The sequence below is a fragment of the Rhinopithecus bieti genome, unplaced genomic scaffold (assembly GCF_001698545.2).
Source record: "Rhinopithecus bieti isolate Rb0 unplaced genomic scaffold, ASM169854v2 scaffold_70066, whole genome shotgun sequence".
Taxonomy (NCBI): Eukaryota; Metazoa; Chordata; class Mammalia; order Primates; family Cercopithecidae; genus Rhinopithecus; species Rhinopithecus bieti.
In genome coordinates, this window is record NW_016826556.1 from 382,934 (window position 1) to 406,931 (window position 23,998).

The window sequence follows — 23,998 nt, forward strand, 5'->3', positions numbered from 1 at the left end:
TCCTTGAGCTGCTGTGAGCTCCACCCAGTTCGATCTTCCTAGGGCTTTGTTTACCTACTTAGGCCTCAGCAATGGCAGGTGCCCCTCCCCCAGCCTCGCTGATGCCTTGCAGTTAGATCGTAGACTGCTGTGCTAGCAATGAGGAAGGCTCCGTGGGTGTGGGACCCTCCCGGCCAGGTGTGGGATATAATCTCCTGGTGTGTCCGTTTGCTTAAAGCGCAGTATTGGGGTGGGAGTTACCCGATTTTCCAGGTGTTGTGTGTCTCAGTTCCCCTGGCTAGGAAAAGGGATTCCCTTCCCCCTTGCGCTTCCCAGGTGAGGCGATGCCTCACCCTGCTTCAGCTCTTGCTGGTCGGGCTGCAACTGACCAGCACCGATTGTGTGGCACTCCCTAGTGAGATGACCCCAGTACCTCAGTTGAAAATGCAGAAATCACGGGTCTTCTGTGTCGCTCGTGCTGGGAGTTGGAGACTGGAGCTGTTCCTATTTGGCCATCTTGCTCCGCCCCCCTGATTTTCTCTCTTTTAGGCATATACCCAGCAGTAGAATTGCTGGATCATACGGTAGCTTAATTTTCCGTTGTTGGAGGAACCTCCAAACTGTTCTCCATAGTGGTTGTATTAATTTACATTCTCATAAAAAATGTACAAGGGTTTCCTTTTCTCCACATTGCCACCAGCATTTGTTATAGCCTGTCTTTTGGATATAAGCCATTTTAACTGGGTAAGATGATATCCCATTGTAGTTTTGATTTGCATTTTTCTGATGGTTAATGATGTTAAACACTTTTTATATGCCTGTTTGTCATTCATATGTCTTCTTTTGAGAAATGTCTATTCAAATCTTTTGCCTATCCTTTGACTGGATCATTAGATTTTTTTCCTATAGAGTTGGTTGATCTCCTTATTTATTCTAGTTATTAATCCCTTGTCTGGTGGGTAGTTTGCAAATATTTTCTCCCATTCTGTGGATTTTCTCTTTACTTTGTTAATTGTATCCTTTGCTGTACAGAAGATTTTTAATTTGATGTGATCTCGTTTGTCCATTTTTTCTTTGGTTGCCTGTGCTTATTGGGTACTGCTCAAGAAATTTTCACCCCAACCAATGTTCTGGAGATTTCCCCAATGTTTTTTGTAGTAGTTTCATGGTTTGAGGTCTTAGATTTAAGTCTTTAGTCCATTTTGATTTGAATTTTGTATAAGGATAGAGATAGGGGTCTAGTTTTATTCCTTTGTATATGGATATCCAGTTTTCCCCACACCATTTATTGAAGAGACTGTCTTTTCCCCAGTGTATGTTCTTGGCATCTTTGTCAAAAATGAGTTTACTGTAGGTGTGTGGATTTGTTTCTGGGTTCTCTAGTCTGTTTCATTGGTCTATGTGTCCATTTTTATGACAGTACCATGCTGTTTTGGTTACTATAGCTCTGTAGTATAATTTGAAGCCAGGTAATATAATTCCTCCTATTTTGTTCTTTTGCTTAGGATAGCTTTAGCTATTCTTGGTCTCTTGTGGTTCAATATAAATCTTAGGACAGTTTTTTCTGTTTCTGTTAAGAATGTCATTGGTATTTTGATAGGGATTGCATTGAATCTGTAGATTGCTTTGGAGAGTATGGACATTTTAACAATATTGACTTTTCCAATTAATGAACATGGAATGCTTTTCCATTTTTTGTGTGTCCTAATCAATGTCTTTAATCAGTGTTTTATAGTTTTCATTATAGAGATCTTTCACTTCTTTGGTTAATTCCTAGATACTTAATTTTATCTGTAGCTATTGTAAATGGAATTACTTTCTTGATTTCTTTTCAGATTGTTCACTCTTGACATATAGAAATGCTACTACTGATTTTTGTATGTTAGTTTTGTATCCTGAAACTTTACTAAATTTGTTTATCAGTTCTACTACTTTTCTTGTGAAGTCTTCAGGTTTCTCAAAATGTAAGATATGTCATCTGCGAACAAGGATAATTTGACTTCCTCCTTTCCAATTTAGATGCCCTTAGTATCTTTCTCTTGTCCGATTGCTCTAGGGGGGATGTCCAGTACTGTGTGGAATAACAGTGGTGAAGTGGGCATCTTTGTCATGTTTCAGACCATAGAGGAAAGGCTTTCAGTTTTTCCCCATTCAGTATAATACTAGTTGTGGGTAGGTTATATATGACTTTTATTATGTTGAGGTATGTTCCTTCTATCCCCGGTTTTTTAGTGGTTTTATCATAAAAGGATGTTGAATTTTTTTTTTTTTTTTTTTTTTTTGAGACGGAGTCTCGCTCTGTCGCCCAGGCTGGAGTGCAGTGGCGCGATCTCAGCTCACTGCAAGTTCCACCTCCCGGGTTTACGCCCTTCTCCTGCCTCAGCCTCCTGAGTAGCTGGGACTACAGGTGCCCACCACCTTGCTCAGCTAGTTTTTTGTATTTTTTAGTAGAGATGGGGTTTCACCGTGTTAGCCAGGATGGTCTGGATCTCCTGACCTCGTGATCCTCCCACCTCGGCCTCCCAAAGTGCTGGGATTACAGGCTTGAGCCACCGCGCCCGGCCTGGGATGTTGAATTTTACCAAATCTTTTCCAGCATCAATTAAAAAGATCATGTGCTTTTTATCTTTCATTCTTTTGATATGATGTAGCACACAGCANTCCCCATTCAGTATAATACTAGTTGTGGGTAGGTTATATATGACTTTTATTATGTTGAGGTATGTTCCTTCTATCCCCGGTTTTTTAGTGGTTTTATCATAAAAGGATGTTGAATTTTTTTTTTTTTTTTTTTTTTTTTTTGAGATGGAGTCTCGAGTCTCGCTCTGTCACCCAGGCTGGAGTGCAGTGGCGCGATCTCAGCTCACTGCAAGTTCCACCTCCCGGGTTTACGCCCTTCTCCTGCCTCAGCCTCCTGAGTAGCTGGGACTACAGGTGCCCACCACCTTGCTCAGCTAGTTTTTTGTATTTTTTAGTAGAGATGGGGTTTCACCGTGTTAGCCAGGATGGTCTGGATCTCCTGACCTCGTGATCCTCCCACCTCGGCCTCCCAAAGTGCTGGGATTACAGGCTTGAGCCACCGCGCCCGGCCTGGGATGTTGAATTTTACCAAATCTTTTCCAGCATCAATTAAAAAGATCATGTGCTTTTTATCTTTCATTCTTTTGATATGATGTAGCACACAGCACACTGATTGATTTGTATATGTTGAATCATCCTTCCATATCAGGGATAAATCCCACTTGGTCATGATGAATGATCTTTCTAATGTATTGTTGAATTCATTTTGCTAGTATTTGGTTGCAGAATTTTGCATCAGTATTCATCAAAGATTGGCCTGTACTTTTCTTTTTTGGTGTGTCTTTATCTGGTTTTTTGTATCAGGGAATACTGGCCTCATGGAATGAGTTTAGAAGTATTCCCTCCTACTCTGTTTTTCAGAATAAGTTGAGTAGGATTGGTATTAGTTTTTCTTTAAATGTTTGCTAGAATTCAGCAGTGAAGCTATTAAGTCTCAGGCTTTTCTTTACTGGGAGACTTTTATTACAGCTTCAATCTCATTATTTGTTATTGGTCTGCTCAGGTTTTGGATTTCTTCCTGGTTCAATCTTGGCAGGTTATATGTATCTAGGAACTTGTCCATTGCTTCTATATGTTTCCATTTATTAGCATGTAGTTGCTCATAGTAGCCACTAATGATCCTTGGAAAACCTGCAGATATCAGTTGTAATATCTCCTTTTTCATTTCTGATTTTATTTATTTTGATCTTCTTTCTTTTTTTCTTAAACTGGCTAAAGGTTTGACAATTTTGTTTAACTTTTCAAAAAAAACTTTGTTTCATTGATTTTTCTGTTTTTTCCATTTTTTTCTGCTCTGATCTTTATTATTTCTTTTCTACTACTAATTCTGGGTTTGGCTTGCTCTTGCTTTTCTAGTTCTTTAAAATACATCATTAGATTGTTCATTTGACGTTTTCTTTTTTTTTTTTTTTTTTTTTTTTTGATGTAGGCACTTAGAGCTATAAGAATCTCTTTTAGTACGTCTTTTGCTGTATCCCATAGGTTTTGGTATATTGTGTTTTCATTATCATGTGTTTCAAGAAATTTTTCAATTTCCTTCTTAATTTCTTCATTGGCTCACTGATCATTCAGGAGCATATTGTTTAAATTCTATGTGTTTGAATAGTTTCCAAAATTTCTCTTGTTATTAATTTCTAGTTTTATTTTATTTTAGTCAGAAAAGCTGCTTGATATTATTTCAATTTTTTAAATGTTTTAAGATTCGGTTTTTGACTTAACATCTGGCCTATCCTTAAGAATGATTCATGTGCTGAGGAAAAGAATGTGTATTCTGGGCTGGGCACGGTGGCTCAGGCCTGTAATCCCAGCACTTTGGGAGGCCGATGTGGGTGGATCATGAGGTCAGGAGATCAAGACCATCCTGGTTAACATGGTGAAACCCCGTCTCTACTAAAAATACAAAAAAATCAGCCTAGCGTGGTGGTGGGCGCCTGTAGTCCCAGCTACTCGGGAGGCTGATGCAGGAGAATGGCGTCAACCCAGGAGGCGGAGCTTGCAGTGAGCCGAGATCACGCCACTGCACTGCAGCCTGGGTGACAGAGCGAGACTCCCTCTCAAAAAAAAGAAAAAATATATATGTATTCTGCAGCCCTTGGATGAAATGTTCTGTAAATTAGATCCATTTGGTCTATATTGCAGATTAAGTCTGATGTTTCTGTGTTGGTTTTCCATCTGAATCATCTGTCCAATGCAGAAAGTGGGGTGTGGAAGTCTCCTGCTATTATTGTATTAGAGTCTGTCTCTCTCCTTAGCTCTAATAATATTTGTTTTATATATGTGGGTGCTCCAGTGTTGGGTGCATATATATATTTAAAATTGTTGCATCCTCTTGCTGAGTTGACCCCCTTTATCTTTATATAGTCACCTACTTTTCTTCTTATTGCTTTTGTCTTGAATTCTATTTTGTCTGATATAAGTATATTCCTGCTCTTGGCATGGAATATTTTTTTACAACGCTTTAATTTCCATCTCTGTGTATCTTTATAGGTGAAGTGTGTTTCTTATAGGCAGAAGATCAATCGGTTTTTTGGTTTTCATTTTTTTTTGTTTTTTGTTTTTTGTTTTCATCCATTCAGCCAGTATATGTCTTTTGATTGGAGAGTTTAGCCCATTGACATTTAAGGTTATTATGGACAAGTAAGGACTTATACCTGTCATTTTGTTGTTTTCTTATTGCGTTTTGGCCTTCCTTCTTTCTTTCATTCTTGTCTTCCTCTAGTGAAGATGATTTTGTCTGGTGATATGATTTCAATGTGAGGTTACCATGATGCTTGCAAATACTATTTTAAAACTCATTATTCAGGCATATAAACCAGCCAGAGTGGCAGTGGCAGAGGCAACACCCCCATAGCACCAGCAGTAGCAACTCAGAGAAAGCACAGAGCAACACCGACTGCAGAGACCTGGTGACAGCATGAGAAGTGCTAGGTTTTAAGAAATTTGTATCATGCTTGAGTATAAATTAGTCATTCTTGGCTCAGGAGGTGTTGGAAATTCTGCTTTGACTGTACAATTTGTACAAAGAACTTTTGTTGAAAAACATGATCCTACAATAAAAGATATTACAGGAAGCAAGTTGAAACAGATGCACAACTCTGTACGCTTGAAATATTGGATACTACAGGAACAGAACAATTTACAACAATAAAGCATTTGTACATAAAAATGGAAAAGGCTTTGTATTAGCTTATGCCATCCCAGCACAGTTCACATTTTAAGATTTACAAGATCTGAGAGAACAGATTCTTCAAGTTAAAGACACTGATATTGTCCCAATGATGGTTAGTAATAAGTGTGACTTGGAAGATAAAAGAGTTGTAGGGAAGGAACAAGGTCAAAATCTAGCAAGACAATGGAACAACTGTGCATTCTTAGAATCTTTGGCAAAATAAAAAATAAATCTTAATAAGGCCAGGCATGGTGGCTCATGTCTGTAATCTCAGCATTCTGGGAGGCCGAGGCGGGTGGATCACCTGAGGGCAGGAGTTTGAAACTAGCCAGGCCAACATGATGAAACCCTGTTTCTACTGAAAACACAAAATTAGCCAGGCGTGGTGGCACATGCCTCTAATCCCAGCTACTCGAGAGGCTGAGGCAGGAGAATCACTTGAACTCAGGAGGTGGAGGTTGCAACGAGCTGAGATCATGCCATTGTTTTCCAGCCTGGGCAGAAAGAGTAAAACTCTATCTCAAAAATTAGGTAATATGACCTAGTGTGACAATTAACAGAAAACCTCCAGTGCCTGGGAAGGCTTGCAAAAAGTCATCATGTCAACTGCTTTAATATACTAAATGCACTGTAGCTCTGAGCCAGGTCTGAAGAATGTTGCCCAATTCAACAGTGCCTGAGCAATTCCAACTTTGTTAAACCTACCAACATCTTAAGTGGACTCTCTTGTGGTGGTACCCTTTAAGAGACAGATGAAAGATGCCATATCAGTTTGCACATTCTAATAACTTTCCAGTAGCACAAGAGAGATTTTTACTTGTCTAATAGTTGTAGAATATGCAGCTGGTAAAACCAGAAGCTACATCCAGTATTACTGCTAAGAGACATTCTTCATCCACCAGTGTTGTACATGTATGAAAATGGTGTACTGTATATTTGAACATGCCCCATGCTTTGTATTGGAGAGTACAATAATGCAAATTCTAAAACCACCACTATTTTAGCATAATAAGAGAAAGTCCAAAGAGATCCTATACAGACTACTCTAGATACCTTTGTTTTGTTGATACTTGTAGCTTATCATACTTTTTTTAAAAAACATTCAAGATCATTATCATTGTACAAAATATGCATTTTGATTAACACAGCTATATAGTTTTTTAATTTTTTAAAGAGAAACTATGAAGCAGTGATCTTGTCTTTAAAATATGATAGTCCTTTCAGTATAATATCTTAATTTGAAGATGTTGCCTTTAATATCTGTTGGGAAAGAAATGTTCAGACTTTTCAAATCTCTTATTATATTTTTCCTTTTTTGTTTACATAGGAAAAATGTTACTGTACAGCTGTGTGTACAGTAAGAGTCTACAATAAGAAGTGGATATTTTCAAACAATTTTTTAATGGTTTAACAATTTTTCTAAATCTTTCAGGCTTCTGCAGCTATGGATTCTCACTGTGAATCCCTTGCTTGCTCATGCATAGTGTATTTGCAATACAAAATATACAGGTTTAGTATTTTTGCCTGTTATTGATTGTTTCACATGTGTAATATTTTGGTTTACATGTTAAATGGTGGATGAGTACTGTGGACTTGAATGTGGGAAGTTATTTTAATCATGTGTAATTGGTCACAAGGGCTAATTTGCAGTAGCTATTGTTGTTTTACCTAACAATGCCTTGTTGACTTGTATGCATTAATGTTTGGATGTAAAGGCTGTATGTCTATCCAACAAAGAGCCACAATATTTAAATAGATCAACTTAATGCTACAACTACTTTGAAATGCCCAAATGTAAAGTTAAAGCCCTAATTAAGGTGGTGCAATTTTCCATAACTTAGCATCAGTAGTTCAATAAATTTGGATTGCCATGCAAGGGTTTGCATTATTAAAAAATAAAACACATACACACACTCATTATTTTAACCTGATAACAACTTAACACTATTTGCATAAATAAGCAAAAGAAAGCTAATAAAAGTCACCTTAACTTTATCCCCTGCTCTTTAACTTTTGTTATTTCTATTTATATTTTATTGTACTATGTCTTGAAAAGTTGTGGTTATTACTTTTGATTGGTTTATTGTTCAGTCTTTTTTTGTTGTTTTGTTTTGTTTTTTTTTTTGTTTGTTTGTTTGTTTGTTTGTTTTGTGACAGAGTGTTGCTCTCTCGCCCAGGCTGGAGTGCAGTGGTGCAATCTCAGCTCACTGTAACCTCCACCTCCTGGGTTCAAGTGATTCTCCTGCCTCAGCCTCCTGAGTAGCTGGGATTACAGGCAGGTGCCACCATGCCCAGCTAATTTTTGTATTTTTAGAAGAGATGGGATTTTACCAGTTTGGCCAGGCTGGTCTCGAACTCCTGACCTCAGGTGATCCACCCACCTCAGCCTCCCAAAGTGCTGGGATTGCAGGCGTGAGCCACCGTGCCCAGCCCTATTGTTCAGTCTTTTACTTAGGATAAGAGTAGTTTACATACCACAGTTACAGTATTATAATATTCTGTGGTTACTATTATACTTACTATTAACAGTAAGTTTTGTACCTTCAGGTGATTATTTATTGCTCATTAATGTCCTTTTCTTTCTGATTGAAGTACTCCCTTTAACATTTCTTGTAGGATGGATCTGGTATTATCGTAGGGTAAAAGGTTTTTTTCCTTCAGCACTTTAAATATATCATGCCACTCTCTCTTTGTAAGGTTTCCACCAAAAAGTTTGCTGCCAGACATACTGGAGCTCTGTTGTATGTTATTTGTTTCTTTTCTCTTGCTGCTTTTAGGATTCTGTCTTTGTTTTTTGTTTTGTTTTGTTTTTTGTTTTTTGGGGTTTTTTTTGTTTGTTTGTTTGTTTACACAGAGTCTCACTCTGTCACCAGGCTGGAGTGCAGTGGCACAACCTCAGCTCACTGCAACCTCCGCCTCCCAAGGCTCACTGAACCTCCCTCCTGAGGTTCAAGCGATTCTCCTGCCTCAGCCTCCCAAGATGCTGGGACTACAGGCACTTGCTACCACTCCCAGCTAATTTTTGTATTTTTGGTAGGGACAGGGTTTCACCATGTTGGCCAGGATGATCTCGATCTCTTGACCTCGCGATCTGCCCGCTGTGGCCTCCCAATGTGCTGGGATTACAGGCATGAGCCACCGCACCCAGCCTAGGATTCTTTCTTTATCCTTGACCTTTGGGAGTTTGATTATTAAATGCCTTGAAGTAGTCTTCTTTGGGTTAAATTTGCTTGTATAACCTTCTTATACTCAGATATTGATATCTTGCCCTAGGTATGGGAGGTTCTAGGTTATGATCCCTTTGAATAAACTTTTTACACCTATCTCTTTCTCTACCTCCTCTTTAAGGCCAATAACTCTTAGGTTTGCCCTTTTAAAGCTATTTTCTAGATCCCGTAGGCATACTTCATTGTTTTTAATTCTTTTTTCTTGTCTCCTCTGACTGTGTATTTTCACAATAGCCTGTCTTCAAGCTCACTCATTCTTTCTTCTGCTTGATCCTTTCTGTTACAAAAGACTCTGATGCATTGATCAGTATGCCAATTGCACTATTTAGCTCCAGATCTTCTGCTTGCTTCTTTTTAATTATTTCAATCTCTTTGTTAAATTTATCCGATGAAATTCTGAATTCTTGCTCTGCATTATCTTGAATTTCTTCGAGTTTCCTCAACACAGCTATTTTGAATTCTGTGTCTGAATGGTCACATATCTCTGTTTCTCTAGGATTGGTTCCTGGTGCCTTATTTAATTCATTTGGTGCGGTCATGTTTTCCTGAATGGCGAACACTGAGGCTAGCAGATATTCTTTGGTGTCTGAGCATTGAATAGTTAGGTATTTATTGTAGTCTTCATTGTCTGGGCTTATTTGTAGCTGTCCTTCTTGGGAAGTCTTTCCAGACATTTGAGAGGACTTGCGTGTTGTAATCTAAGCTGACTTTAGGGGGCACCCCAGTCCCAATCACACTGTTGTTCTTACAGACCATAGAGGTACTGCCTTAATGGTCTTGGACGAGATCCAGGAGAATTTTCTGGATTACCAGGCAGAGATTCTTGTTCTCTGCCCTTACTTTCTCCCAGACCTACAGAGTCTCTCTCTCTCTCTCTGTTCTAAGCCACCAAGCACTGGGGGTAGAGTGACAAAAGCATCCCGGTGGCCACCATCACTATGACAGTGCCACATCAGACCTGAAGCCAGCACAGCACTGGGTCTTGCCCAAGGCCTGCTATCACCACTCCCTGGCTGCTGCCTATGTCTGCTCAAGTTCCTGAGGCTCTACAACCAACAGGTGGCAAAGCCAGCCAGGCCTGTGTCCTTCTTTTAGGGAAGTGAGGTTCCCCCAGGATCCAGGTGTGTCCAGAAGTGCCATCCGAGAGTCAGGGACTAGAGTCAAAAACCTTAGACGTTCACCTGGTGTTACACTGTATTATAGCTGAGCTGGCACTCAAAGTACAGTATGTAGTCCTTCCCACCTTTCCCTTCCCTTTCCAAAGGCACAGGAGCCTCACTCCAAAGCTACCACCACCCTTGGCCATGAGGAGTACCGCCAGACTAACACTGATGTTCTTGTAAGGCGCAAGGTCTCTTAAGTCACCTTGTGGTGAATGCTTCCTGGCCTGGGGACTCACCCTTGAGGGTACTGGGCTCCCCTGTGTCCCAGGGCAGGCCCAGAAATGCTGTCTAAGAGTCAAGTCCTAGAATCAAGGACCCCAAGAGCCCACTTGGTGCTCTGCCCATCTATGGTGGCCTTGGTACCTAAGATGCAAGACAGTCTCCTTTACTTTTCCCTCTGCTTTTGTCAAGCAGAGGAGTTTTGCCCTGTAACCACCATGACTCATAAAGTACTGACTCTGACTTGAAGCCAGCAAGTCTCAGAGACACAGCAAGGCCCCTGATGTAGTACCTGGGTTTCACTCCTGGTTATTCAGAGCCCAAGGACTCTTCAGTTAGGAGGTGATTAATTCTGGCAGGACTGGGTCCTTTTCTTCAAGGCAGTGGTTTTCCTTCTGGCTGTGTATATAGAAATGCTATCTGGGAACTAGGCCCTGGAATGGAGGTCTCATGACTCTTACCAATCCCCTATCTTGTTGTAGCTGAATGAGTGTCCAAGATGCAAGACAAAGTCCTTTCCACTCTTCCCTCCCCTCTTCTGAAGCAGAAGAAAGGGGTCTCTTTTGGAGCCATGAGCTGTGCAGCCTGAGGAAAGGGGAGGGGTGATGCCAGCACTCCCTTGGCTGTCCCAGCTCATGCCTCAGTACATCACATACCCCACCAGTCCACTGTCTTTGGGCCTAGTTCAGCCCTAGGACTCACCAGGAGTTGCAGTCATTATGGACTAGACTGCCTTTCAAAATTACTTAGAGATCAAGAGCACTTTGGCCCTTAGTTGTGAGAATTGTGGGCATTCAAGTTGGACCACTGGGATCAATGATTCCCCTCTGGCTAGCACTTGTTTAAATGCTCCTTCTGTGGGCAGGTGTCAGCTGAGTTCGGTCTGGTTTTCCTTTCTGCTTTAACAGAACAGCACTGAGTTCACTGCATCACAGTTGCTGTGTTCTCCCTCCTCCAGAGCTCAGATGCAGCATCTGCCAGGGGTCGGGGAGTGGTGGTGTCAGTGATTCAGGACTGTTTTTTCTATCTCTTCAGTGCCTCTTTCAGTGATATGAAGGTAAAACCAAGTACTGTGAGTGCTTACCTGATATTTCATTCTTATAAAGGTGTTTTTCTGTGTAGATAGTTGTTAGCTTGGTGTCTTCACTGGGAGCTTGATCAGTGGAGCTTTCTATTCCCCTATCTTGTTCTCCCTCCTGAGCTGAACGTCTTTTAGTAAAGGTTGACAAAACTATTGTAAAACTAGATGCTGAGATGACTAGATACTGACCCCAGAATTGATTCCTGAAACTTGTTTTCTTAAAGAAAATGTTCTGTTGCCTGCTTGTTCTTTGCCCATTTTTTGCGTTTTTGGGAATATAGATTAAAGAATATGCAGCTTCTCAACTTCGAGGTCAGAGGAATGTGGCCGTCTTTCTACAAAATGCCTAAGAGATTTTCTCATCCCAACAAAATGTATCTCCTCACTTTTGCCTTACTAATATAAGAAATAATTGTAGCTTTTACTTCACTAACAAAGTGGACTACCAAATATGTTTTTCAAATCCTAAATTCATTCTTTATCTCACTTGACCTAATTTTATTTGTGGGTTGTGAAAAAGAAGTATCCTTCCAATTATAAGATTCAATGTTTATTCTGCTTTTTGGAATTTACTGGCACACAAATTTGCACTTGTGCAAGATGAAGTGGAAAACAAAATGTGTTTCAAGATACTTGCTGCAGAAACATTCTTATCACGAAAATATTGAAAACAGACTAAAAGTCCAATAATGTAATACTAGATCTCATAATTCACTCACATAATCTCCTCCATGTGGCTTTTCCACATAAGTTTGTTTGGCCCTCCTTGCAGCATGATAGTCTCTGGGCAACCAGACTACGTACCTGGTGGCTTAGAGCTTGAGGGAAGTATTCCAGCTCTCGAAGCATAAGCCATATTTTATTTTATGACCCAGCTATAGAAGGCACAGTTACATTTGCTGCATTCTATTTATTACAAGAGAGTCACAAACCTGCCCAGATTTAAGGAGAAAGGAATTAGAATCCTATCTCTTGATGTGGGAAAGGCAGGATTCTAGAAGTACATGTAGGATGGAAGAGATCATTGCACCACTTTTGGAAAATCTAATCTGCCATCACAAAAGTAGTCATCGTTTGCGTGGTTCTGATATGCAGATATTTACAATATCACAGTTTATTTAAATAACACATTTCCCAACAACACATTTCAAACTTTAGTTCCCATAATATATTAACTGTGAATGACTACCTAACATTGAAACTTCTCAGCTATCCCTTGGTCACAGATTAGCTCTAAATAATAGATGGGCATTGTGATCAGAAGCCAATAATGTCACTTCTTTCAATGTCTGTTAGTGATTGGTCATGGCACATCTGTCATTTAGTTCATGCACAGACAGCAAAGCAGATAGTTGTGTTGCCTCCTTGTTTTCCAGTGGTAAATCCATATGACATTTTACAAAATGATATTAAGAAAAATAGATAATTGAAAGGAGAAATTGATCAACAAAGATAAAAATGCAGCAAATAAATGAAAAAATAATAAAACTAAAAGTGAGATTTGAATCAAACACAAATGGAGTTATATTCCCTTAGAAATTGCTGACCATGACAGTCTTCATATTGCTACTTTCTAACAGACTCTAGACTTGCAGTCAGAAGAATTAAGTGAAGATAAATTGATGAACATAAATGAGGAGAGTGGTTGTATGAAAAGGATGAAGATGTTCCAGAGGAAGTCATGCTGGCAAAAAAGTTCACATTAAACATACCTCTTGGAAATATTTTATGACATTAAAAATGCAAAGGATAAAATGTTGAACACTGATTCAAACTTAGAAAGCAGTTGACAATTTGCCAAGACCTAGAAAGGAGGTGCTCTCTGAATTAAGTTGTAGGATGAGAAAAGGATAAAGGACAATTGTAATTTTTCCTACCCATTATTAAGATTATTAAGATCACTTTGTATGGTTTCAGCTTACAAGTTTTTTGTTTGTTTGTTTTTTTGAGATGAAGTTTCGCTCTTGTTGCCCAGGCTAGAGTGCAGTGGCATAATCTCAACTCGCCACAACTTCCGCCTCTGGGGTTCAAGCAATTTTCCTGCCTTAGCCTCCTGAGTAGCTGAGATTACAGGCATGCACCACCACACCTGGCTAATTTTGTATTTTTAGTAGAGACGGAGTTTCTCTGTGTTGGTCAGGCTGGTCTCGAACTCCGAACCTCGGGTGACCCGCCCAACTCGGCCTCCCAAAGTACTGGGATTACAGTTGTGAACCACCACACCTGGCCAGGTTACACATTTTGGATAAAGATTGCCTGTACAGTAAACCACCATTGGGGTAGAGGGTCATAGTTTACAGGCAACTGGTGGCCTCCTCAAGGGACAAAGAAAAAGATTTACTGACTACCTAGTATTATGGTTGAATTTTGTACTATGAGCATTAGAGATTCAAAAATAAATTGAAAATAACAATTTTAAAATATTCTGCACTACGATTTGAAACAATAAGATGTATAAGCCTCCTAATTTATCTCAAGTTAGAATAAGATATTCTAAATACATAACAAAAGTTCAGACCAAGCAAGTTCCTCTGAAGTGTCTGAACAAAATTTTAAGTGAAAGTATTAAAATGTTGTCCTAACAAACAAGATTGAAACTTCTGCACAATCCCTTATAATAAATCAAATTTTCCATAGGATCAATTCTACAATTAAGAGATTACATTCTGACACAATGGCCTTTTTCATAAACTGCATCAGCGAGGTAGCTTTGTGAAAGAGCAAATTGTTAAAATGGTTCCCATCATCTAATTCTAATCTTGCTTCCTTGGGATGAGCACTACAGCTGGTTAGCAAAAGAATCGATTTTATGTCATCAGATACATTTATGAATTTTGAAATTGTATGCATTCAAAATATAAAGTGTATATCCTCAGACTCAGTTGTATGCAAGAAATATCATGACCCAAAGAAAGTTAAATTTTGCAGTCATAAAAAAAGAGCACCGAATATGGACCCACTGCCTTTTTACCATTAGGCTAGAGAGGAGCCATGTCAATATTCAAGAACTAAGAATTTTACATGCAAGAAAATTCTTACTCAAGCACATACTTCTGCCATCATTTCTCTCTCTTTTTTTTGAATTGACACAATTTATGGGGTACATAGTGATGTTCCCATGTGCATAATGTGTAGTGATCAGATCAGGGTAATTAACATATTCATCATCTCAAACATTTATCATTTCTTTGTGTTGGAAACATTCAATATCCTCCTTCTAGCTATTTGAAACTATGTCATATATTGTTGTTAACTACAGTCATCTTAGAACGGTATAGAACACTAGAACTTATTCCTCCTATCTAGTTGTAATTTAGTATTCTTTAGCAAATCTCTCTCTATCCCTCTGTTCTCCCTACCCTTCCCACTCTCCCATATCTTTCTTTCTACTTTTTGCTTCTATTACATCAACTTTTTTAACTCACTTCCACATATAAGTGAGAACATACAGTGTGTAGCTTTCTGTTCCTGGCTTATTTCACTTAACCTAATGTCCTCTAATTCCATCCATGTTACTGCAAATGACAGAATGTCATTCTTTTTGTGGTGGAATAGTACTCCATTGTGTATATATGCCACATTTACTTTACCTATTTATCTGTTGTTGGATACCTAAGTTGATTTCGTATCTTGGCTATTGTGAATAGTGCTGCAATAAACACGTGGGTGAAGACGTCTCTTTAATATACTGATGTTCTTCCTTTGGATAAATGCCCAGTAGTGATACTGCTGGATCATATGGTAGTAGTTCCATTTGCAGTTTTTTTTTAAGAACTTCCAAACTATTTTCCATGGTGGCTTTACTAGTTTACATTCCCACCAATTGTGTACAAGGGTTCTCTTCTCTCTACATCCTCGCCAGCCATTGTTATTTTTGTCTTTTTGATAATAGCCATCCTACCTAGAGTGACATGATATCTCAATGTGGTTTTTATTTGCATTTCCCTAATGATTAATGATATTGAGCATTTTTTCATGTATTTGTTGGCCATTTGTATGTCTTCTGTGAAATGTCTTCTCAGATCATTTGCCCATTTTCTAAATCAAATTGTTTGATTTTTTGCTGTGGAGATGATTGAGTTTCTTGTATATTCTGAATATTATTTCCCTATCAGAGGAATCGCCTGCAAATGTTTTCTCCCATTCCGTAGGTTATTTTTTCACTTGTTGATTGTTTCCTTTGCTGTGAAGTAGGTTTTTAGTCTGATATAACCCCATTTGTTTACTTTTGTTGATTGTGCTTTTGAGGGGAAGAGATGATACCACAGAGTACAAAGAACAAAAATAGTTTCTGGTCTGCAATTTGTTAATATAAAACAGTTTCTGGTCTGCAATTTGTTAATATAAAATAGTTTCTGATCTGCAATTTGTTAATACAAAATAGTTTCTGGTCTGCAATTTGTTAATGCTATATAATTTTTAAATTAAAATGTTATTTTAGGCTAGGAACTTGGTTGTTGAAATGCAGAAGTGGGCTATTTGACATTCTTGTTCTCTGCATTCCATCCCTGAGGCTTGAAGATGAAAAAGGGATCAATCACAGCATGCCTTTTGCATGACATGATGAAAAATAAAATCAATCACATTGTAAAAGGCATAATTTAGGGCCTTTTTTTTTTATCATCCTCAAATATTTATTTCTGAGTGCTCAGGGGATGTTTTTATCATTGTCATTGTTATTATTATTCAGAACATTTTTCCCTGCCACTTTCAAGTCTGGAGCTTCTTCAGAAGCCTAAAGTTCTAAAAGGCTGTATTTTAAGTGGTTGCTTTTTCTTTGAATGAGTATATTTAATAGTCATTGAAAATCAGTGTCTGGGAAGCTGAGCTAGGAGGATCACTTGAGCCCAGGAGGCAAAGGGTGCAGTGAGCACTCCAGCTTAGGTGACAGAGCGAGAACTTGTTTTTTTTTAAAAAAAAAAAAAAATCAGTTTCATGAAGAATTTTTAATGACTTGAGGAAATTAATACTATGATATTAGGTAGAAAGAAGTGCAGTCATAAGCCACCTAATGATGTTCCAGTCAATGACAGACCAGATATATGGAGGTGGTCCCATTGGCTGTAATGGAAGTGAAAAGTTCTTATTGCCTAGTGACGTTGTAGCTGTCATAACATCGTAGTGCAAAGTATTACTCATGTGTTTGTAGTGATGCTACAAACACATGGTGTAAATAAACCTACTGCACTGCTAGTTGTATAAAAGTATTACACATACAATTATGTAGAGTATATAATACTTGATCATGATAATAAAGGACTATGCATTTGTTTATGTGTTTACTAAACTATACTTTATTATTTTAGAGTATGCTCCTTCTACTTATTAAAAAAAAAAAGTTAACTATAAAATAGCTTTAGGTAGGTTCTTAGGCAGAAGGTATTCCAGAAGAAGGCCTTGTTAAAAGAGATGGTCGCTTCATGTGTGTTATTACCACTGAAAACTTTTCAATGGGACAAGATCTGGAGGTGGAAGACAGAGATACTGGTGATCCTGATCCTGTGTAAGCCGAGGCTAATGCGTTTGTGTTCTAGCTTTTAACAAGAAAGTTTTAAAATAAAGAATTAAAATTTAAAAAATTAAATAGAAGAAAGCTAATAGAAAAAGGATATAAATAAAGAAGATATTTGTGGACAGCTGTTCATTGTGTGTGTTTAATGCTGTGTTACTATAAGAGTCAAACCTTTTTTTAAGTTTATGTGGTAAGCTAAGGTTAATTTATTATTGAAAAAGAAAAATATTTTATAAACAGTGCAACTGAAGTATACAGTGTTTGTAAAGTCTGTAGTGGTGTACAATAACATCCTTTGCCTTTGTACTCACTCACCACTCACTCACTGAATTACGTAGATCCACTTTCAGTCCTGCAAACTCCACTTGTGGTAAGTGCCCTGTATAGGTATACATTTTTTTATCTTGTATGCCATATATTACTGTACCTTTTCTATGTTTAAATATATTTAGATGCACAAATTCTTATCATTGTGTTACAATTGCCTACATCTTCCACTATAGTAACATGCTATATAGGTTTGTGACCTAGAAGCAATAGGCTACACCATACAACCTAGGCATGCAGTTGGCTATACCATCTAAGTTTGTGAAGGTACACTCTATGATGTTCACACAAAATTGCCTAACAATGCACTTCTTAGAATGTACTTCTTCATTAAGTGATGCATAACTGTATATAAAACCATATATTTTTTATAATGATCTCATCTATGTAAAATAAAATAGAAAAAAATTGATATAAATATATCAAAATATTTTTTCTCTGAGTGGTTTAAAAAATGAAAACTTCTGTGTCTTCACATGTTTCCCTAGTTTACATATTTTCTGCAAGACAAATGCTACAATAACAGCAGTAGTTTTATTACTTCCAGTATCATCTTTAGAGATTTGTTTATACAAATTTCATAAAATCTTTTGTCTATTCCCCTGATTCCCAGCACACATAGACCCCAGCTTCTCTCGAGTGACACCTCCAACGGGTAACTCATGTGTGCCTCCAGGTTTGGGCTCTCACTGCTGCCATTGGTCAGAATTTAAGGCACCTTCACTCCATAGATGAAGACTGTATTGGGTCAGTTTTGCTCAATTTCTCATTTTAGCCTTGTGACTCATTTCCAACTGTTGAGTCTCTGGCCAGAGTCAGGGCTCCATAAACTTCTGTTAGACACATCTAAATTTGTATCTTCACAAATAATCTGCATACTGAGGACTGGTTCTCATTCACTGGCTACTAGCTGAATTTTCTGCATCACAACCACTCGTCTCCAACAATATTACTTGTGCCTCATGCACTGATATTCCTATGGTTTATCTCGACCCTGCTGTCCATAGCTTCAGTGCAACCTACCACCACTCCTTCTAGAGATCCATTGCCATTGCCTTCTTAACTCCTCTTCTTAACAAAAGCATTGCCTTTTATTTAATTATCCCAAGTATTTGCATTTTTGAGCCTTTTAAATGTAATAGTAGACTAAAAGACATTGGGTGTCTTAATGGAAACTATTTCTAGAAATTGAGCCCAGATATTGGATGACCCTCTACACATTTTACCTAAAGCAGCCCTGAAGTGAAAACTGCTTTAGTGGTAAAGGTAAGAGATTTTCAAAAGCAAAGCCAGGCTTCTGAGCCTTTTCTTTTTCTCCCAGGCTCCAGAGATACAGGAGCCAAAGTTGAAATAGGTTTTCATTGTTTTTCTTCCTCATGAATACCCCCAACCATGTACTCTATGCAGTTTCTCCACTCCCAGTATACTGAGGCCCATGAATCCTACACGATACCATTGCAGCACCAGTCACTGTGGTAGTCACTGTGCAGACTACCCACCTCATGGAGGCTCATGGAGGAAGAGAACCTCAGTGAGAGATGGGATTAGGTCAAGGGGGTGGGGACAGAAACTTTTACCCTCGAGAACCAATTCTTAGGAGAAGAAAAGGAAACACTACTAAATACATCACTTATCGTTGTTTACCATTTATGATTGATTAGTCTGAGCAAAAAATCAACTCTGAATACTGAGTTCAGACTAAAAAACTGTCCTTCCAAGTTACCTTAAAGTTCATCTAGGAACAAGAAGAATGAGAATCTTTCAGGTTTCTTTGCTTCAAAACTTATTGCAGTGTTAAAGTGAGGTTCTTGACAAATCAAGAAATGGTTTTTGAACTTTAACATGTATGGAGAGTTTATCAGGTGATAGAACATGTTGTTAGATACTTTGATGCACTTTATTTCTCTTATCCCCTACATCAGGCCTGTGGCACTAAAGCCCTGACCGTTTCTATTGTTAAAAAAAAAAAAAAAAAAAAAAAAAAAAAAAAAAAAAAAAAAAAACTTAAGACAAATTAAACAAAGTTTATTTGAGCAAAGAATGATTCATGAATCAGACAGCACTCAGAACCAGGAGAGGCTGAGAGAGCTCCACCTAGCAGCATGAGCAATGAGCTTTTATAGGCTGAACACTGAAGAAAGTATATAAGTCATCTGGTTGGCTACAGCTAGACAGTTGCCTTATTTGGGCATGGTGTGATGAGTCTTTTGACTTATTGGAGCATGGTCTGATCAGTTGCCAGCCCATGACTGGCTGAAGCTCAACTGGTTTTACAAAAGTGTGCTTCTAAATTAAGTGTTTATTTATTTAAGTACTAAGCTATGCTGCAGTTTATTACATAAAAACTTAAAGAATGGAGATAGCCTCAGGCCAATGGCCTCCTGCTTATTTATTCTGATACCATCTCCTAGAAATAATACAGTAGTTACACCATGGACTCCCATATTAGTCAATGTTCAACCCTGATGTCACCACTTATAAGCTAAGTGACCACGGGAGTTAAACTTAAGTTCTGTCTGCCTCAATTTTCTCATCTGCAAATGGAGGTAATAACTGATTCAACCTCAAAATTTTGGTACCCGCCACTTGGGAAATTCCTAATACATTACCTCACATGTTTTAAAATTTTGTACTTTTAGAAGTTCATGTCGTTTAAGTTAGAGGGTCAGTTAGTCATAATGATTTGTCACATAAAGATTTAACAGTTATTTAGTGCCTGCTATTTGCCAAAGACTATGCAAGGCACTGTGAAGACAACAGTGAACTAAACATAAAAATCCCTGTCCTCATTGGGTAGGGCTGGGGGAGGAGAGGGCAGACACAAGCAAGTAAAACATCTAAGTTATTATATGGTGAAAAGCATTAAAGAGAAAAAAAGACAGGCTTGTAGGGATTGAGGGCCAGGTGTGCAGGCTGCTATTTTAAATATAATATTACTTACACCTTACACAATTTTATTTATTGTTAGTGAGATATTAAATTTATGATTTTAATTAAATCCGTGAATTAGTCTTTCCTAAGTTAACAAGGTTATCTGCTCACAAATTAAAAACATCTACACAAACTTTTGTAGCTATTTATATTTAATGAAAAAGTTTATCGGTATTTCTCACATACTTTCAATGAGAGCACTTTGACCACTTACAGATCACAAGTAAGCATAAAGTGTCTATTTTAGAAGTTCTATCATAATGATAGAAGTACTATTTAAACTCATAGAAGGTGGAGTAGGAAACCACGACTTCAGACTTAGCAAAGATCCACATTTCTTTGTTCAGTCAGCTAGCATGCATTTGCAAATATTGCATAATACATTTCAGACAAAGTTTTCGATTGTATCCTTTGATACAAAATTTCCCAATGCAAAATGGTTGCAAAATTCCTCCAACATATAACAACACAATATTTACTTTACTCTCAAAGACTGGGCTTCAAAAACAGGTTAGTGCAAACCACAGGCATCAGAACATTAATAGGAGAGAGTCTAGAGAGTGGACCTCAGTGCAGAGCTGCAGTATCATCAAGAAAGCAGGCTTGTGTGCCCATTGCCTGCCTAGTCAGTGGGAAGTAAACTGCTTTGGGAGCTTCTTTCAAGATTCCTATTTAAAAAGGTCATTATTAAGGTAAAAAGAGTCTGCAGCAGGAATTTTGAAGATATGCTATTGTATCAGCCTGTTTTCATGCTGCTGATAAAGACATACCTAAAACTGGGAAGAAAAAGAGATTTAATGGACTTACAGTTCCACATGGCTGGGGAGGCCTCACAATCATGGCGGAAGGCAAGGAGGACCAAGTCACATCTTACATGGATGGCAGCAGGCAAAAAGAGAGTTTGGGCAGGGAAACCCCCTCTTTTCAAAACCATCAGATCTCATGAGACTTATGCGTTATGATGAAAACAGCATGGGAAAGACCCGGCCCCACGATTCAATTACTTCCCACCAGGTGCCTCCCACAACACGTGGGAATTCAAGATGAGATTTGGCTGTGGGGACACAGCCAAACCATATCAGTTATTTAAATGTTTACATAACATATCAAAGTTTAATTCCCTTGTTTTGAAATATACATGTAATTCAGAATGGTTCTGATGGTTTCTGCATTTGACATAGAATCATAGCCATTTTGAAACAGACATGAGGCATGTTCTCTTAAACTTAATGAGTGTTTACTACTCACTGGAGAATGGTTTATGAGTATTATCTTGTTCCATTCTCTTAAGATTCAATAAAATAACTGTTACCATATCCATTTACAGTTGAGAAAATTGAGGCATAAAGAGGTTTAAAAGTTTATCGGGTACACATAGATAGGAGGTAGCAAACTTGGAAATGAAACCCAAGTTTATGTGACCCTAAAGTTCATAACCTTATAACCTTAACATCAAACTGCCATTAGCCAGATAATGTTTTAAATGAGTCATTAGTATTCTTTTCATTTTAGGAGGCTGGAATGTGTCATTTGAACGGTCCTGCTCCTTTTAAGAAGGAAATTTATTTTATGTATAACTATGACTTCAAAGTTTAGAATAACCCCTACCACCATAAAAAATAAAAACAAAAACCAATGAACAAACACAGTGGAGAAACAATCCCTGAACTACAGGAAATTGCATTCTAAGGGTTGCTATAACTAAACATCTCTCAGTTTTGAACTGCGAATATCAGGGGTAATGGTAATATTTTAAGTCTATTATTATCCATTGTAATAATAATACTTCTTAAATAAATATTTAATAATAGGTTTAGATTCCCAGAGTCACTGGCACATTTCTTGTTCTCTTCCTATAATCGAGTTTCTAATCTTCCTCTTCAATTTTTAACATTCTAGAGCTGCCCCTGTCCAGTATGGTAGCCACTAGTCACATGTGGCAGCTGAGCATTTGGCAGGTAGCTAGTGTGAATTGGGACATCCTGTAAGTGTAAGCTATCTCAATTGTTAATATTGATTACATATTTAGTGATATTTTTGATATATTGGGTTAAATAAAATTAATTTTATTTAATTTACATTGTATTAGGTAATTCTCAGAATACATGAGATCTACTGCCTATATTTCAAAGGAGCTACTAAAACAGAGATCTAAGATAGAGTAGGTCTTGGTTAGTATGCTAAGCTTTGGTTTTGGGGGAACTAAAATTATCCCTATGATCTTGAATTGGGGCTTTCTTATTTACCTAAAAACATATCATTTGGTCAATCAGTTTAATCAGGCTATTCTTCCCTGATCTCTAGAATTCTGAAAAGTTAATCCTAACTAAATCACTTTAACATGTGTGAAAAACTAGACTTGAGTTGTCCATTCTAATCATGAAGACCACTGTGTTGACAGGACTATTGAGCACTGTGTCTTTGAATCTTTGCCCTGGGAGAACCCTGACAGTAGAAGAGCATTAAGGGTTAAGTGGAGGTGATGCCCATCTCTAGATGTGGGCTTTGAGTTTTGAGCTTTGAGCTTTGCAGGAGCTCAAATTTTCTTCATAGCTCCAGTTTTGGTTTTAAATTCATGCAAACTTAGGGTTTTACTCTATAACGTTTTTAATATTAAAATTAACACTGGATCCACTAACTTCCAGACTTCTTTAAGTGATCTCAGGTTTGTGTTAAGACATTTTCAGTTTGTTATGTTAATTATTAGTCAAGAACCTCTCAATTGATATACTATAATAGAAGTGAGAAGAATATAAAATGTTAACAACAAAAGATGAAGCCTAACACCTTGGATGTAGTAAATGTTCCAAAAATGTTCATGGATGATAAATATAACTATCAAATGAGAAAAGTTTTAATGTCAAAATATCCCCAAAAAAGTCTGTTTTTCTGGGAGCTTATTTCACTAACAAATGCAGGATATATCCCAATTAAACCTCAGGAGCACATGGCCTTTATTTACCAGTAAAGTTTGTCCCAGATACAACAGTCTCGCTCAACTACAGTTTACTCTCCACAACCAAGACACCTATATTTTCCCATAGTGTATGTAGTGTGGATGACACGGTTAGTGTAGGCTTTTTTGTGCTTTTCTAGTTGCTTTTATATCTGCCCTGAATTTTTTTCTGTAATATTCACTCTGAAACCCTTGCTCAATTGATTTCAAGAGGATTTCTCAATAGCTGGTATACCCCAAGCCATTTATTTCAAGTTACAAGAAAACTATGTTCTCTTCCTAACCCCACTTGCCTCCTAAATTTCTGCTTCTGTCTCTTCCTCTGGGAACTGAATAGTCAGGGGTTCCCAGGGGAGCAAGAGAGCCTGGAAATGGGTCTCAAGAGACCCAACTGTGAGGGCTGTGTTAAGATAACTGGCCTGTGGTCCCCAGGACAAGCACTGGCCTCATCAAGAGTGAATATTCTATCTAGAAGGAGAGATACACATTTTTTTTGCTCTCCGAAGACTTGAGTTGCTGGACACCAGCTCAAACTCCGGACACTTCATTCTCTTCAGATCTTACTGCAACACATGGAAATGTCAACATGGCAGTCTACCAAATCTAATTCTATACCAACACACTGTGTAAAGATCAGTTGTTCCCCTTCTTAAAACATTTTGGTTCCTTTCCATTTTCCTTAGAACAATCTCTGAAATCCCTAAAGTTGATGTGGTGTACAAGGGCCTCCCCAGCCTACCCGGTCATCCTCTCCCTCTCTGACCTTCTTCTCCTACATCACCCTTCAACCAGCCAGACTCCTTCTGGTCCTTCCCTCCCCCATGAGCCTTCCCCCCCCCGCCCCCCCATGAGCC

At 38.2% G+C, this 23,998-nt stretch overlaps 1 pseudogene; it reads left to right on the top strand.

Moving 5' to 3' along the window:
• Window positions 1-5,506: 5,506 nt before the first annotated feature.
• On the top strand, window positions 5,507-6,343 carry LOC108523003 (ras-related protein Rap-1b-like; annotated as a pseudogene).
• The last annotated feature ends 17,655 nt before the right edge of the window (window positions 6,344-23,998 follow it).